Genomic DNA, 17,075 nt, shown 5'->3' on the forward strand with positions numbered 1-17,075 from the left:
CCAAAGCAGTTGCTTAAACTGTGAATTTGCCTTGTTTGCTTACAAGTAAGCAATTTATTTTTTAAATGAACTCTTTTTGGCATTTACTGTTACTCCCTCGATATGGGGTGTTTTAACATCTGTCTCCCTCAATACAGGGTGTTTAACATCTGTCATGAGTTAGTTTTGCTATCAGGAAATATAAGAAATGACATTAAAATTACAGACAGACAGATACCAAGATTGCTATTTTCCTACTGCACATTGCAGCCTCAGGTTCCCAGTACACTTCTCCTTACTTACATACGTAATGTGATTTCAAGGGGACTATGCATTAAAAAAAATGATAGTGCACATCTGAGTGTTGACGTGATTCAGAATATGATTAGATATCTCTGTAGCCAGTGTTATTTTGTCCAGCTGCAGGTAATATTCTTTACTGGATACACTTGCTGTGCACTCACCACATTCAAGAGTTATGGAGTTTGCCAAAGGCTAGTTATTCTAGTTATACTATCAATAAAATTCTGCCTCTAAAACAGGGGAAATAGTCCTCTACTTTGTACCTGATGGACTGCATTTCATCAAGTTGGGCTTGAATGGTCAATCAAGCTTTGATGCAGATATTTTCTTAGTCTCATTGAACACGAGAACTCCCCAAGTACCTTTGGTGTTACCACATTTATTACTGTGGGTGCTAAAACTCCTTATCAGAATGAATAATAGAGTCAGGTCCTTGGTGTTTCTTCTAAAAAAACAAAACAAAACAAACAAACAAAACAAACAAACAAAAACCAAGAACGAACAAACAAAACTCAAACAAAACAAATCCACAAACAAACCAAAAACCAAAACCAAAACAACCAGCTTGGATCTTCAAGTGTTCTTCCATAGTAGTTCATGAAAATGAAAGATTAGGAGTATTAAAGTTAAGAAGACTAAACAATATGTTGTGAGTTATCCTATGGTCACTTAATTGCCAATGAGAGAGATAGTTGTAGAACTGACTTTTGTAGAATATACCCCATATATCCATATATATGTGATAGGATTCAATTATTAAACAAGTGAAATTCATGAAAAAAAATATAGATGTTTGGTGCTTTCCTGAAATGTAACACACACTCTGACATCATGTTTTCCTGACAATACAGGAAAAAATTTTAAGGTGCACGGATATGTTTTCTTTCAATAACATCCTAAATGGGATTAGAGAAATTGGTTGTAATCTTTTGAAAAAGTGCTTCTCCTGTATCAGGCACATCATGATTGGTGTAAGAGTTATGCTGATACAGTGATTGTTTTTCTCTATATTTATTTCCTTATCGATATTAAAGACTGAGGTTGAGGCGAGCAAATAGCCCTTAACAAAATCACCATTCTGGGTAAAACTGGGGTCATGCTGAATCTGAGTTAGGGTTCTCAGAACTCTGACAAAAACGCCCATCACTGACCTTTGATAAACTTACTGCTCTGAAAATGGTAAAAGGTTAATTTGCTGTTGCTATATTAAATCAAACAAAATATTGCCTTTCCACACTACCTTTCTTATCCTGAATTGGATTCTGCCTTATCTTTCAGCTAGTGTAAGCTTTGCATAAACTCTGTATTATTGTTTTGGCTAGCTAATGTCACACTTGTGTTTCTGAATATATCAGAACTAAATCAAAAGCACAATTACAAAGGGACAGCCTAGGAATGCAAAGGATAAAATTGCTTGTTGGCAATATTAATCCTTTTCGAAATCAAATAAGCAGGTGATGAAATGACTCAGAGATGTCTGATAATGGGCTTATGCCAGGTCCTGAGGGAGTTACTAAATGCACACCTTTGAAGTCCTTGAATTATTCCCATTGTGTCAAGGGACCGCCTCAGGGTGGGTGAAGTAGTTTTGTTTCATAACATTTCTGGAGTACTAAGCTCCAGAACTTGCTGATCTGCAAGTTGGTGAAGGAAATCAGAATAAATATACACAATTGCCTGTGCACTCCTGATGCCAGAAGATCTTCTGGTCTTTCCCAGCCCCTTCACTGTTTCACACTTTATCCTGTGTTTTCTTGGTTTTACCGACATGGCTCTTCATGCACCTCTATGAAAAACCGGGTTCAGGAAATTGATCTCAGTGAAGTGGTGTGAGCAAAGCATGTGAGTAGGTGTGGTTTGTGGTTTGTTTGTGTTGTTTTTTTCTTTTTTTTTAAACTGACCCTGCTTCAAGAAACTTCAGCAGAGTCTCTGCAAAATGCACGAGTGGCTGAGCTGACAAAACAAAAAACTAGAGGCTCCTAGATGTTGATTGATCAACTGAAAGTTGAAAATTACTTATATTCTCTCTGTTTGTTAAATGCATTTTGCCTCTAAAGCATTGAGGATTATTATTATTATTATTATTAGTGGCCTAAAAACAGATGAGTGACCAGATATATTTTAATTACAATAAAAAATACGAAGCCGTTTACAGTAAGTGTAGAGGGGGCTCTTTCAACTTCATTCTGTCTCTCGTTATCAGGAGGTAATGGCAACTCATACAGCAGTTAGGAAATGAAAGGGCATTTACAGGCAAGCTAAGTAACCTGCAGCTACCAGGAGCACTACAAAGAAAGCACTCTTTTACTTTCTCACTACTGTTAAAAGCTCAGTTTTAACTTGAGGGGGGAAGAGGTAATTCTGAAATTTTGAAAGCCAGTTTAGCTTGATTTATTTACGGCTTGAGAGTTCAGATACAAAGGCATATTTGTCATTTAATTTTTGTTGCAAGCCTTGCCAAATACCCTGTGACTAATGAACCTGGAGGGAGACTTCTTTACTTATGAACATGCTTTAAATTAAAAGTACCAACTGGCAACAGAATTTTGAAGGTTGAGTGCACAACAGGAGGAAAGAGCAAATGGTAGAGGACTGCTTATATCCACAATTGAGGACATTTTTCCCCTGGAAAGGTATGCCCTTATGGAGACTTTGAACAGAGTTTTCTCCACCATACTGCTCCTTGTCCTTTTTCCTGAATGCCAGAGTTAAAAACCTGCATTATTGTTTCTCCATTTTGATATATGCTGAGTATCAGAGTCAGAGCACCTCAGGCAGTATGCACCTGGCTGCCAATACAGTGGAAAGCAGAAGGAACTTTGAAAAAAGTTGAAAAATAAAATTCAGCTCTGAAAATTATCTGCCACATAACTTCTATTGATCTGTTGAAAAACAGAGCAAAACAGAATCTAATGCTAGCAAAGACACAGGTGGGATTCTCCTGGTAGGCAAATCTGGTCAGGGTTTTTTCATCAAGGATAAGCATAGAAAGTACTCTTCTCCTAAGGCTGAAAATAATAATATTTTCTCTCTGGGAGGAAGACTTAACTCTTCTTTTCTTCCCCTCCCCTTTCTGGAGCTCCATTTTGGTGGATACTTTGAAGTGCCTACTCCATGCCTCTTGCCCCTGACATGCCTTGATTTAGCTTTTGACAAGGAATTGCCACAGCATCAGTAGCAGTCAGCAGGATTTGGAGGCAGCAAGTCCTGTGTCCCACCTGCTGCACTAAGGCTTTCTTCTTTTTGGACTCTGGCTGGTCCTTCAGGTTGGTGTGGATCACAGTGTACGTGCAAGCCCTGCAAATGTATTTCAATTTCTTCTGCCTCCCAAGCAGGTTCATGAGTTTCTCTCAACATAGCAATCCTCCACACTCCCAGGGGGTTCAAATGAACTTTCTGTACTTCTTGAAAGGAAACAGGAAAAGATTTAATTTCTGCCATTGCAGTTAAACAAGGGAGTCCATAAAAAAAAAAAAAAAATTATGATGAAGAAAAAAAATACCTAAGACTTGTTTGGACAATTCATAAAGGAGGAATATCTTGACCTTTGTAGCAGTTTACTCCATGGTTTCAAGAGGGTTTTTTGGATGTGTTTCTATGCAATTGTGACTTTGCTTATTGGTTTTATTCCTTTACTGAAATAATGTTTGTAGGTTTAAATCATAATTTAGGCTAATATGACAAAGTTCTTTCACTTTGTCACAAAGAACTATGAATGAGAACTAAGTAATTGGCAAGCTGGTATCATAAATGAAGTTAGAAATCTCAAACACTCTATGTTTCCCAACTGGAAATAGAAGGGACTGAAATGACAAGGGAAGCTTTTATATGGTTTTTGTGATGGAGAGAATTCAGCACAACAAAAAGATGAGCTCTTGGAACAGACAACAAAGGAAAATGGGATTAAGGTGCAGACACTTTGCCAGACTGGCGTGCTTGTGGTTTAAATGGGGCTTTCACTCATATATGGATACAATAACATATTTATATGTGCATTTCTCAGGAAAAAATTTGGTTTTAAATTGAATACATGCTGTAAGTTTGAAAGATACAGTGGATGACGCAGAATACATTTTCATATAAACTAGCATAAGGTAAGTCCTAAGATCTCTAGATGTTAGCATGTTGAGACAGATAAAAAGTGGGTACCTGAGTGTGATAGTATAAATCCTATGTTAAATCTCTCTAATTTTTTTATTTAAGGCACAAGTAAACAAGTGAAGACACTGGGGAGAAATCTTATTTTTTTTTGAGGGATGTGTTGTTTCTCAGAAATAGGGTAGGATTAATTCTTAGTCTACTTGAAGTCAGGTATTCTTATGTCCTTTAAATTTAGGGACATCTACCTTCATCCTGCTGCTAACCACATTCATATTGCATCTGGATTACGGGTTGAGCAAGCAGTGGGACATGGCAAAGCAGCAAGAATGAAGAGCTGTGTTTTGCTGCACCTCTATGAAAATGCAGATGAAAACCATATCGTCTTTGTATCTTTCACCATTTAGATGAGGGGAGGGGAACTAGTAATTCCTTCATGTGTGTGAGGCTGAAGATGATTAGTGGACTTTTCTCTGACTTATCTTTTCAAGCTAGGTATCCTTGAAACAGAGACAAATATGTTTGATCCCTGACAGATAGGATTGTCCATGTGAAGACAGGTTTAGTAATCTGAATTTGGAATTTGATTGCTAATTTGCTCTTCTAAGAAGGAAGTAAATTGGATGATATTTGTTCATTAGCATGAGAGCTCTGAGGTCAAGAGCTGTCGAAGCTGAAAAAGGGACTGGCTCTTTCTGTACGTCATGAGTTGTTGCAGAAACAACAAAGCGGTCTGGAAGAGATGCCAAGCCTGAAGTTTGAGTCTCTGTTTATTAAAGATCAGCAAACAGAGACAGATGTATGTGACATCTAAATCCTTCTGCAGAATAATCTGATTCTATCTCCAGGAGGAAACTGTACACCAAAAAAAAGCCTAGGCCAAGCACATGCTTTAAGTTTGGTGACTCCAGCTTGGTGGATTTACCTGTCTGGGAGGAAATCCTTGAAATGATCTTGAAAACTGAGTAATGATGAATGCTAGGCGGATGCTTCTGTCCCTCCTCATCTGATTGTTTCAATTCTTACTTACAGTGACTGGTTTTGGTATTTGACTTCATCTGTATTGTGCTGTCGATAGTCTTTTGATAGAAGAAAGTTCTTTGGGCAAACAGATCAACATTAACAGTGTTTACCAATTGCTAATACCAGACACTTTCTTGCAATCACCATTTCCAAGTTCAACTAAACTATATGTACCACTTCAGAGTTGTTCAGGAGGGTGATGTTACTTTTTATCCAAAACTGCACACCAGTTAAGAATTTTTGTCCTCTATATCATGAAGCAAGTCCCTTATGTAACTATTTTTCCTTTTCTTTGCAGAAAATAATGTTACAAAGAAAGTATTGAATAATATTGTACCTGGATATCACTGTATACATCATGAAAATTTTGATAATGGTAACGCCCTAATTCTAAAGTAGTCATCTGGGTTTTTTTCCTGCATTATTTTCATTAATAGACTACTTGGAAAATGTATGCAAACAACTTTATATGTAAATTTTTCAATAATCTTTATAGAGGAAGAATAGAAAGTTCATAAATGGTGTTCTCCCAGAAATGTTGTTGTTTCACTTTTTTTTAATAAAAAGTGGATAAGCGGGTTTGCTCTACTTTCTGTGCAAAAAAACCCAAACAAACAAAGAAAAAAAACAACCAAAAACCAAAACCAAAATGAAACAAAACAAAAAACAACCAAACAGAAAACCAAACAAACAGAAAAAAAGCAAACCCAAAATACAATAAGTTATTTTATCCCTCAGTAGTCTGGACCACATTTAACTTTGCTCTTAATTCAGATATAAACTTCAGATGTACTGTCTCATGTATATTCCCTAGGACATTTTTAGCATGTTGCTGAATGGGCCAGAGTTCTGCTAGCTTTCCAATAGTTTTGCTAACATGAATCATTACTCCCTTCATAGTGACAGATTTTTGGACAGTGCCATGTCCTTCTCTGCGGAAGGTACAGCCTTAGGTCCTGCAGTGCACCCTGGGTACCAATCAATTTGGACTTTGCTTGATGGCTGTTTCACTGTGCATGTGCTGCTCTCCAGGTTTATTCAGTCACTACAGGATGGCTTAGGGATGCCAGTGTGCTAGACAGTCAGCTATCTCCTTTCCGTTTGCTCTTCCCTCCCATGCAATAATGTAGTATTTATTATTTTAATTGACTCAGAGCAAATTCATTTCTTGTCCATCCTGTAAAAGCATAGTTAAAATGGTGCAGATTGGCACACAGACAAGGCCTTGGGTTTTTCAGAAGGTGGAGGAGTGTTCATTGTAAATGTTATAGGAGCTATTCATATACCCGGATGGCTACCACCTTGCTAGGTGGTTTTGCTCTAGAACCTGAGGTTTCTATGTGGTATAATTGGCAAGACATCAAGTCTGTGGCCATACCTGATGCCTTGGTGTGGACAAACTTAGAATAATCTCCTTTAACATAAAAGCTTCATGTTCACATGGCAGATTTTTTCAAAACTTCATGTCCACTTGGTCATCTGTCTAAGTCCTCTTATTAACTATCTTAATTAACTGATTTCTATGGAAAGGCAGCACAAGTGCATGGATTGTGGACCGGATGAGAAGCACTGAATCACCAGTTGGGTGTCAGCAGAGACAGCAGTGACAGCAGCAGTAGCAGGTATGGTAAGTTCTGGGGACTGAGTAGTAGAACGAGCTGGACAGGGGTTTCTCAGTGCTGTTATCTGCATATCAAGCCTTATGGATTGGATGTCAAATGCTGCTGGTATTTGAGGCCTTAGCTGATCTCAATGAATGAACAACAGTTCAGTAGATTTCAGTAGGAACTGTGCATCTGTATATACCTGGGAAGCATTTGTTTCTTAGTCTGTCAGAATCCAGTCTATCTTCTGCTCTCTCTTAAAACCAAAATAAATAAGTGCATCAGGGACAGTACATATGATACTGTAATACAAAGAACAAAACTGAATACGTACTTTTGTGCTTGTTTGCTAAAGTATGGGCTTCAGAAAGAAATTAGAATCGATTTCTTTAAATGTCTTTGTCAAGTGAGATATGGGGTTTGCATACAGAGGTTTAGGATCTTCTTTTTCTTATAGTTCTTTTTCTCATCACAAACAAGCACTGAAGTTTCTCCCAAATAACTTTGATAACTATGTTAAAGGCAATTTAGTAGGATCTATATTACTAAGGTGTAATTTTTCCCAGCAGTGTCATTTTAGCTTCGTCTAAAGCACACGACTGCTCCCTTGGGCCTGCTAAAAGCAAATATTGCTATAGTTTTCACTGTTAAAAGACCAAGAAAAAGAAAAAAAAAAAAAGAAGGGAGAAGAAAAAGAAAAAACCTACACCAAAAGAATTGGAACTACTTTTCAATTTTGTGTCAGATTTTTGTGGAAGTCTTTTATGTGTCTTTTCACCTGTAAAGTCTGCTTTATTTCAAACCACTAAAGACAGTGGTCTCTCATTTATAATAAAAATAACACAAATTGTAACACCCCTCCTCCAAATTTTAAATATGGGTGGCATATTTAAATGACATCTGCTCCTTTCATTATGCCTTGGTGTTTAATTTCTGACTTTAAAACAAGTTTGACACAAAGATGCTTCAAACTCTGCTTGCCACAAGACCCTCTCCCATTGACTGACTGTTTCCTTGTTTTCATATGTTTGTTCCTGGCAGGTGTCCAAGCTTGAAGATACCAAGTATTCTCCCTATTGGATAAACTGGCTTGCAACAGCTTCACAAGCATCATCCTGTCACTAATGGAACATTTAGCATGTGCTGCTGCTGTACCTGTAAGGCAGACAGCACAGAAAGGGCAGTTGAACAGGATAAGCATCATGAAACACCAGCTGAGGGTGTTGACCAAGTGAAAGTGTTCTTAGGGCTCCTGTTAGGTCACTCCATCACAAGTCTTGTTGCAAGCCTGTCAATGCATACTGAGCAACAGAGAGGCATTCTTTTCTGAAGCAGTTTTTCTTAGTGAGCAGCCATTTACTTAACTCTTTAATATTAAAGTTGTGTTGCAGATCTGGGGTGAATGAGAAACCTCTGACGTTCTTAACCCTGACATTTGTCTGGACCCTCCATTATGAATATATTTATGTGATTGCTTCCTTCGGTGCAGAGTAGCTGGATACTGCTGTCTGCAAGTTTGTTTCTTTCAAATACCGAGAATGAGCAGCTGAGAGGCTGAAGGTGACAGATCAACCATCAGGGCTCCTGTCCACAATCCTTAATTCTGGAAGAAAATTATAGGTTGCTGTTAATGGATATTTGTTGGTGGGAATCTCCACCAACTGTTCTTTCCCCTAAATTAGCCTTTGGGGTTTACCAAAAAGAATACTTCAGTCTTCTACCATGTCACAAAGCTAATTTTGGTCAATATGAAATGTATATTGGAAGGGGATGCATGGGAACACCCAGGAGCAATAGGGTAGTACAGCAGTGCAAGATTAAATTTTTGCTTGCTACTGACTCTGGTAAAGCTGTTTTTCTAGTCACTGTAGGAAACTTAACCCCTGCTTGTGGAACATTTGCCAAGGCAAATAGGGTGAATAAGTTTTATTGGGAGTAGTTGTACAAGAAAGTGGTAGAAGGATAAGTGGAAGGACTGTGTGAGAAAGATGGTAAAGTAATACTCTTTTATCTTGTGTAACAGTTGTTGGGTTTGCATGACAGTTTAGAGAGGAAGGAGGTGTCTTTTGGAAAGGTGAGAGGCTGGGAAATGGCAACCTGGATCACAATAATTAATAGAACATCTGGGGACACTGAAATGCAATGGTTGCATAGAATAAAGAAGGAAGGATATGCTGTGTTCCAGCCCTATAAACAAGGGCCATTTGTAAATGATGTTATACAAAATTATGATCATCACTATTACACATGTGTTGATGTACAGGTGAAGCTTTCATTAAGTTACATTATAATTTGAGTGTGGGGTTTTTTTCCAGTGATAATGCCATTTTTGCAGGGATTTTAACAATATGCATGTTTGGATTTTATTATGGTGAAGGTAGACATTTGCATGAGCCATTCAGAAAGCTAACCCATGAATAAAATGCATTTGGAATATAGCAACGTATCACCTATGTAAATGCTTTGAGTTGTCCCAGTTATTAAAGAGTCATATTCCTATCAGTGAGATGAGAACGTACTGCAATCAGTGGATTTAACCACAGTCTGTCATGTACAATGGTTGACAAGGATGTTTTAGCACATATTACCATCTAGAGGTTAAAGCACAAGCCAGTTTGCAACTATAGCAGTGAATATGCCTTCCATTAGATATGGTAGCAGCAGCGAAGTTAGAATCTTGGAAGAACCTCGCAAGCATGTATGATTGCTTTAGAACTGACATAGTCATACAGTCCAGAACAAGTTCTTACCTCATCCTTTCTCAGGGAAATTCCAAAATAAGTAAGTCACTAACTTCTAGACCTTATCTGAGGTCAGGTGTGAAGGGTATTTCATTTAGAAATGAAGGAGCAAGATTCCCAAAGTGAGAACTGCCTCACTGAAACATTATCAGTCAGACCTTGCTCGTGTGAGCCTGAGGGCTGCTGGCTTAAATGCATCAGGAACTGCTAATTGCTGTAGTACAGCAGGAAGAGAGAGTCTCCAGAGCACTGTAGTAAAATAAATAGTAATGCTGACTGCAGTGTATGAAATAGCTGGATGCCAAATCTGCATTAGGATTTACCTGCTTTACAGGTTTCAAGAGGGTGGTGATTGATGGTATTTTTCTTATTATTTGATTCTAGCCTTTACTAGCAAAGAAAAAATTCACTGTTTTTAACCAAGAGTGTCTCAGCATATATAGATTTACGTAGAATTATTTGGAAAGTGGTGCTTGCAAAGAGCCTTAAATCTGGAATTTGCTGTTTTATTTCCCCTAAGAAATACCTTTACTTGGCTCACTTCTATTGTTATTCTTCATTCAGACAGCAAGGTTAAGTCCTTTACCTGTCTGCAAGTCCAAAATGAGCTTGGACTGATTTTTGTGCAAAAATCTGCTGTGTTCTCAGAGTTAGTTAACTACAGCTGGAGTTGGCAGTTACTGTAGGGTTTATAAATGACATCACTTTTTTTAACTCTCAATATTAGGCAAAGAATCGTGGATTCATTCGAATAAAGATAGTGTTGTCTCTCTCCAGAAGGAACCAGGACACCTGGTTACCTATGACATAGAGAAGTCTGAGGTACTAAATTACTTTTTTGTCTCAGTCTTCACCAGCAATTTCTCCAGTCATGCTACCCAAGTCATAGAAGGCAAAGGCAGGGACTTAGAGAATCAAGAACCACCTACTAGAAAAAGACCACATTTGAGAACACCTAAGGAACATGAAGGTGCACAGGTCTGTGAGATACATCTGCAGGAGAGAGGTGGGCCTGTGCAAACTACAAGAAGTTCAACGAGGCCAAGTGCAAGGTCCTGCATATGGGTCAGGGCAATTCCATGCACAAGTACAGGCTGTGTGGAAAATGGATTGAGATCAGCCCTGGGGAGAAGGACTTGAGCGTGTTGATAACTATGTTAAAGGTAATTTAGTAGGATCTATATTACTAAGGTGTAATTTTTCCCAGCAGTGTCATTTTAACTTCATCTGAAGCACAAGACTGCTCTCATGATGAGAATCAACATGACCAATCAATGTGCACTTGCAGCCCAGAAAGTTGGTCATATCCTGGGCTGTATCAAAAGCAGCGTGACCAGCAAATTGAAGGATGTGACTCTGCCCAGCTACTCTCCCCTCATGAGACCTCACCTGGAGTACTGCATCCAGCTCTGGATCCTCAACATGAGAAGGTTGTGAACCTGTTTGAGTGCGTCCAGAGTAGGGCATGAAGGTGACCAGAGGGCTAGAGAACTGTCCTGTGAAGACAGGCTGAAAGAGCTTGGGCCGTTGAGTCTGGAGAGAAGGCAGTGGGGAGACAGTATAGCAGCAGTCTTCCAGTACCTAAAGGGACCCTGCAAGAAAACTGGAGAGGGATTTTGTACAAGGGTATGCGGCGACAGGAGAAGGGCTGGCAGCTTTAAAGAGAAAATGGAAATTTAGTTTAGTTGCTAGGAAGAAATTCTTTACCATGAGAGTGGTGTGGTACTGAAACAGGTTGCCCTGAGAAGCTGTGATGCTGCATCCCTGGAAGTGTTCAAGGCCAGGTTGGATGTGCCTTATTTTTGACAAAAAAACTTTGAAGATTTTAGATTTTAAAGCCTGACTTCACTCTACTGTGTTTTACAATCTTGAGTTATATTGTTTCTGAACTGTCTGGATATCCCATGATAAATATTTCTCATTACTGTATGCAAGTATAGTCCAGAAGGATTTGTTTGGTCATTGAGTTGTTTTTAGGAATGTTGCTAACTGAACTGTATCATGTTAGATTGATACCATGGCTTTATACAATCAAAAACTGTCTTGCTGAATAACTTGGGGTGAGAGTAAAAACATGCAATAAATTGTAGATTTAGTCTAGTTTTTGCTTTGTCACTATGTTGTGTTTGAATGAATCCTGAAGCTCAGACTGAGGTGTTTGGTAGATTGCTTCTAAGCCAATAACTTGAATAAAATCAACCCAGGCTTCTCTGAGTCAAAATGAGCCCTGGCCTCTAGGGAAAATTCTTCCAGTAGGCTGGATAATGTCATCTCACACTGTTCATGGGAGAAATTAGGGAAGGAAGTTAGATACCTTTCTATATCAAACAGTTTTCTAATGGGCATTAGAACCTGCTTCACTAGTTACTGTTATTTCTTTAGAAAACACTGATATCTGCAACTTTATCATTGAATTCTCTTTTAAGGGCTTGATTCTCAGCTCTGCCTACCTGCACAGCTGAATGAGCCATACAGACAGTCTGGGAGTACTCTTGTGTTTGGGGTTAAATCCCATGCTTGCTCCATTCATTGCTGCTGTAAGGGATCAATTAAAGAAGCATACGTTTTACTTTAATCTACACCTGACTCCAGCCCTTAGGACTGCATGCATTTGGATATTCTTGGGTACATACAGGCTGCTAACTTAGCGTATAAGAGAGTGGAATATGAAGTAAAATGAATTTGAATTTCCAAATTTGTGGTCTTTGCTAATTAGAATAGCTGCAGGCAGATTCAGATAGAACTTTAAGGAAACCTAGAGAAAGTCTCAGAAGGTATAACCATTAGAGAGGCTGTGTCATTCCAGCTAATGAGGGTTTAATTTCCCTCCTCTCCACTTCCTAACCCATTAACTGAACTGTACTCATGAATAATGGTTTTAGAAGCAGACCTATAGTGAAGCATACCCATGAGGAGGAGATCCCAAAACCACTGATACATGTGACTGTGCTTCAGATGCTTAGCAGGTCTGCAGTACTAATGATCAGACATTTCTGTTTTGCTTATTTCAAGCAACTCCTGCAAACTGCATCCAGTGGCTCCATCACTGATGGAGGAGTCTGGGAAAGCAGCCTAACTTTCTAGGTTTGACCCAAACTTCCTCTGTAGCCTCAGACATGTTTTGAGATCCAGATACTCAAATTATCTGAGGACTTACAGGCTTGGGACCATCTGAACTCAGTCTTCATCCACTCTACATCCAACGTGCACAAGAGCAAAATCAGCTATTGTTTCCCTCTCCCTCTCTTGGCACAGGTATTGTAATGCTTACTGTTTCCAGTGCAAAATGGAAGCTTTTCACGGAGGAGGACTTACATTTGCCTTTCTCTTCTGCTTGCCAACAGACTAACTAATGCTTCTGGAGACTGTGATTTTTTCCTATTGCCTTTGATATCTACCCTGCCTGTACTCCTGCAGCCTCCCCAAGGAAGACAACACACAAATGCATGTGGATTTAGCTCTGACTGTTGTATGACAGGTTCAAGTAAATGTTCAGACTGCTTGACTAGTTCCAGATGCAGTGACTGTCTCCTGTTAAAATATATAATCTGTAAATGATCAGAGTGGTATGGAACTGACTGGTCTGTCTCACTGGGCTGCAATTAGACAATAGAACAATACCTGCAGAAAGAGAAAAAAAAAATGGAGTTGTTTTGGGATTCTATGCTGTTGTTCTTGCTATGATCTGCTCCTTCCCACACTCAACTCATTTTTCCTGAGGTGACTGTGCAAACTATGACCATCTATTTCTCTAAGGAGATTTTGATAAACAACTGCAAGAAAAGGAAGTACAAAAGGTACATGACATTCCCTTCTGAGTGTTAACTCCAGGAATGAAAAAAACCCCAGAACCTTTCCAATACATCTTCAGCTGATGGAAATTGGAATAAAAATCCCCCAATTTTTTTTGCTATGTCTGGAAATCTGGAAGGGGAAACGAGCACTATTTCATCCCAGCTACCCTGGTTACATATTCATTCCATGCTGAGAATGAATATGGCCTCTTTTCTTTTGCTGGAATGACTGCATGGATATCCCAATTCTTGCAAAAGCAGTGGTCAGTTCTTAAATGTCTGTAGCTGTGTTTGATGATTATGAGGATAATCTTGTTCTCCACAATTTGCTTGCCAGTCACGTCCCTGTTGGGATCAAAGAAAAGTACAAGTGTTTTGTGCTTTCTCACAAACATTTTTGTGCAAAAGCAGTATCTATGTATTGATGTAGCTTTCACTGCTCTCCTTCTCTATAACCATCAGACCGGACTGTATATGGTCTTGTAATATTATAATATCAAATTATGCCAGTTCATTAGACTAAAGTGATCGCACTTGTTTGCTTGAAAAGGAATATTTCATTTCTGTGGTCATCTGCTCAGATCCATGACAAAACCTATAGCTCAGCAAGAAATACCCTCTCTAGTACTCAGCAACAGGAAATGTTTTGCTTACTATGCCAGCAGCCCTCCAAAGAACTTCCAGCACAGCTGGAGCAATTGACAAGCTTGGTGGTTTGTGCTCACTCCTGGCACTTCTTGATAAGCAAAAATTGCAACCCAGAAACTCTGTGTTATGACTGGCCAGGTGCTCATGTAGAGTGATTGGCAAAAAATGTATAAAATGTATAAAGAGTACAAGTGTAGTTTCATTCAAACCTAATCCTTTCCCTAAATTCAAGATAACTTTGGATTTTGTACTATAGGTACAACATACCTATACAAATGTGTTTTGGTTTAAAATAACTTAATTGTGACTGTATTTCTAAAAAATATCTCTCAACTTCGTGGATTAAAAAAAACAATCAAAGAACTGCCCCCCAACAAAAAAAGCCCAAACAAACTAAAATAAGACAAAACCCCCATGATTTTTCCTAATAACTTTTTCTAAATTACTTGAGGAAGAAGTTGTAGATAATCAACTAAATTGTTAACATCATATGAATGTTCTGTGGTCACATTTCTCTGCATCAGACTGCATTGTGACAGGACAGACAAAATGATGCAGTAGATTACTGGCAGACCTGATAACATGTTCTTATTAGATTTCTCAGATCTGAGTTGACATTTTAGTCACCTTGGCTGAAGGATGACACAGCACCACTAATTCGATGGAACTTACATAGGTGTAAAATGTGAACAAAACAATGGTGAATCAGAGCTATTATTCTACCTAGTAAAAGTTGGGCATTGTATGAGCTTTGGGGGGAAGGGTTGAGCTTTTTGGGGTATTATTGAAGGAGCACAAGAAATGAGCTCTACCAGTTACTCAGGGAACAAACAAAAACGTCGCATCAGATTGTCCTATATAACTGATCTGGAAAGGGTAAAGGGTCACATCTAAATGCATATTTGTTCTAAGATAGTTTTATTAGGTTAGAAAGAGATGTCACTGAAGTGATACAACTCTGCATCACTCTGAGTGGTCTGAAACCAGTTTTGAAAGTTATCTTGGGAATTTTAGTTCTGAAAAAAATGTTTCCAAGCTGAATCTCACTGTAGCAGCAGTCACTCCCCTCAAAGGGAACTGTCCATCATTTCTATAGCATTGAAGGGAGCAGTAAGTGGCTGTTAGACCAATGAATCATTTTGAAAATTTGCTGCTCTTGAGTCTCCCACAGGAAAGCCAAATCCCTATCCTGGCACGTGGAGGAAGTAAGAAAGTAGCTTTGCGGTGTTTCGCTGCCTTCAGGGTCTACACCATGACAAGGAGGTTTTAAGATGTGGAATGCTCTAGGAAGTTCTCACTTCCTTTATGTTTCTCCCACTATCAGGAGTTACTTCTTGTACAGCGCTGATATTGATCTAAGTCTGAGGAGCCAGAGACCTGCATCCAAATCCTCAGGCAGTTCTGCCTGCAGACTGAGAGACCTTTTCAATATATGGGATATTTTTTGTGTAGACTTGTTTCAGGAATGAATTCACCCACCTTCGTGCATGTTGTGTGGAATCAACTGAGTCTGCCTGGAGGCAGATGAAGAGATTGGGGAAGGGACTCTTCTTCTCCTCAATAATAACCCTATCTAAATTTCAACTAAACACCCAAAGGTGAAAACCTTCACAGTCTATTACAATTCACAGATCTATCTAGTCCACACTTTTAATTTTTCCTTTTTGCTCATACTTACAGCCAAAACATCTGACACTTGAATATTTTTTTAGAGTAAATGTACTGTGTATTGAAAAATGAAGTCCAACATAGTAATGCTAAAACTATGCTTGAATAGGGAGTCCTTTTGTAGTGTTACTGGAAATTCTCAGTCTCTGTTGCTGTTTGATTGGTTTATAAAGTAGGTTCACATAAGTCAATTTCTGCTGGTGTCCTTTGAACTGGATTAGACTTTGTATCTGAGGCACAGCTCAGTAAGCTTGATGCTGCACTTTACAGAGTGTATATACCATTCCATGTGTTACCAGGTTGCTTTGCATATTCATAGGTTTTAACATTTTTGCGGTAGAGACAGGTTTTTCTGTGGAATTGGTGGTATCAGGGCTGTCCTAGGACTTGACATAGTTGCTGATTTGAGGTGGTTCCGCAGTATCACCAGTACCTGTAAATAATTCAAATTAAAATACTTCCCTGTATATGTACCGTTGTAAAGGGCACTTCATTTACTTTCTTTCAATAGTTTCAAACTGTGTTGCTCTCACCGTGCATTATCCATGTGCAACCTTGTAAATTGCTTCTAGTTCTTACAGCACATATATAAATCATAGGGCCATTTTCTCTGGAGAACTCCAGCCTTAAGCTCTACAGCTTGTTTTCAAATGAAAACCATGTTCAATTAAGGTGATTTGTTTGCTGCACAAAGATTAAAGTACCTCATGTTACCATTTATAGAGAGGGAGAACTAGGAGGACATAAACACATCATGAATATTTCTTAGGTTTTCTGCCTTCCACTTCCACCTATCTCTTTTCCAGATATTTCCAACTGAGATACAGTCTGCTAGAAGCAGGGTGCGATGACAGTGCTACAAACAGTGTAGGCTATGAGATGATCTGCTGTTGCAGATTACTATAACACACCACTATACATGGTTGCTTGTCTTATTCTATTCACAGAAGTGGAGAAAAGACTAGGATGCATTTCACACACACACTGGTTTGAAGTTAAGTTCAAAAATAAATAACCTTGTTTTTAAGACTGCTTGTTAGACACAAACTAAATAAAAAGTGGAGCAGGAAAAAATGGTCCTTAATTAATATTGTTTGCCTTAAGGGAGGACAAAATAAATAAAATTGCTTGGGTTTTGGGGGGGGGTTGGGGGTTTTGTTTTGATTTGGTTCGGGTTTTAATTGGTTGTTTTGGTTGTCTTGCTTTTAGTTTTTTTC

This window comes from Corapipo altera, unplaced genomic scaffold, assembly GCF_003945725.1.
Source record: "Corapipo altera isolate COAL_440 unplaced genomic scaffold, ASM394572v1 69, whole genome shotgun sequence".
NCBI lineage: Eukaryota > Metazoa > Chordata > Aves > Passeriformes > Pipridae > Corapipo > Corapipo altera.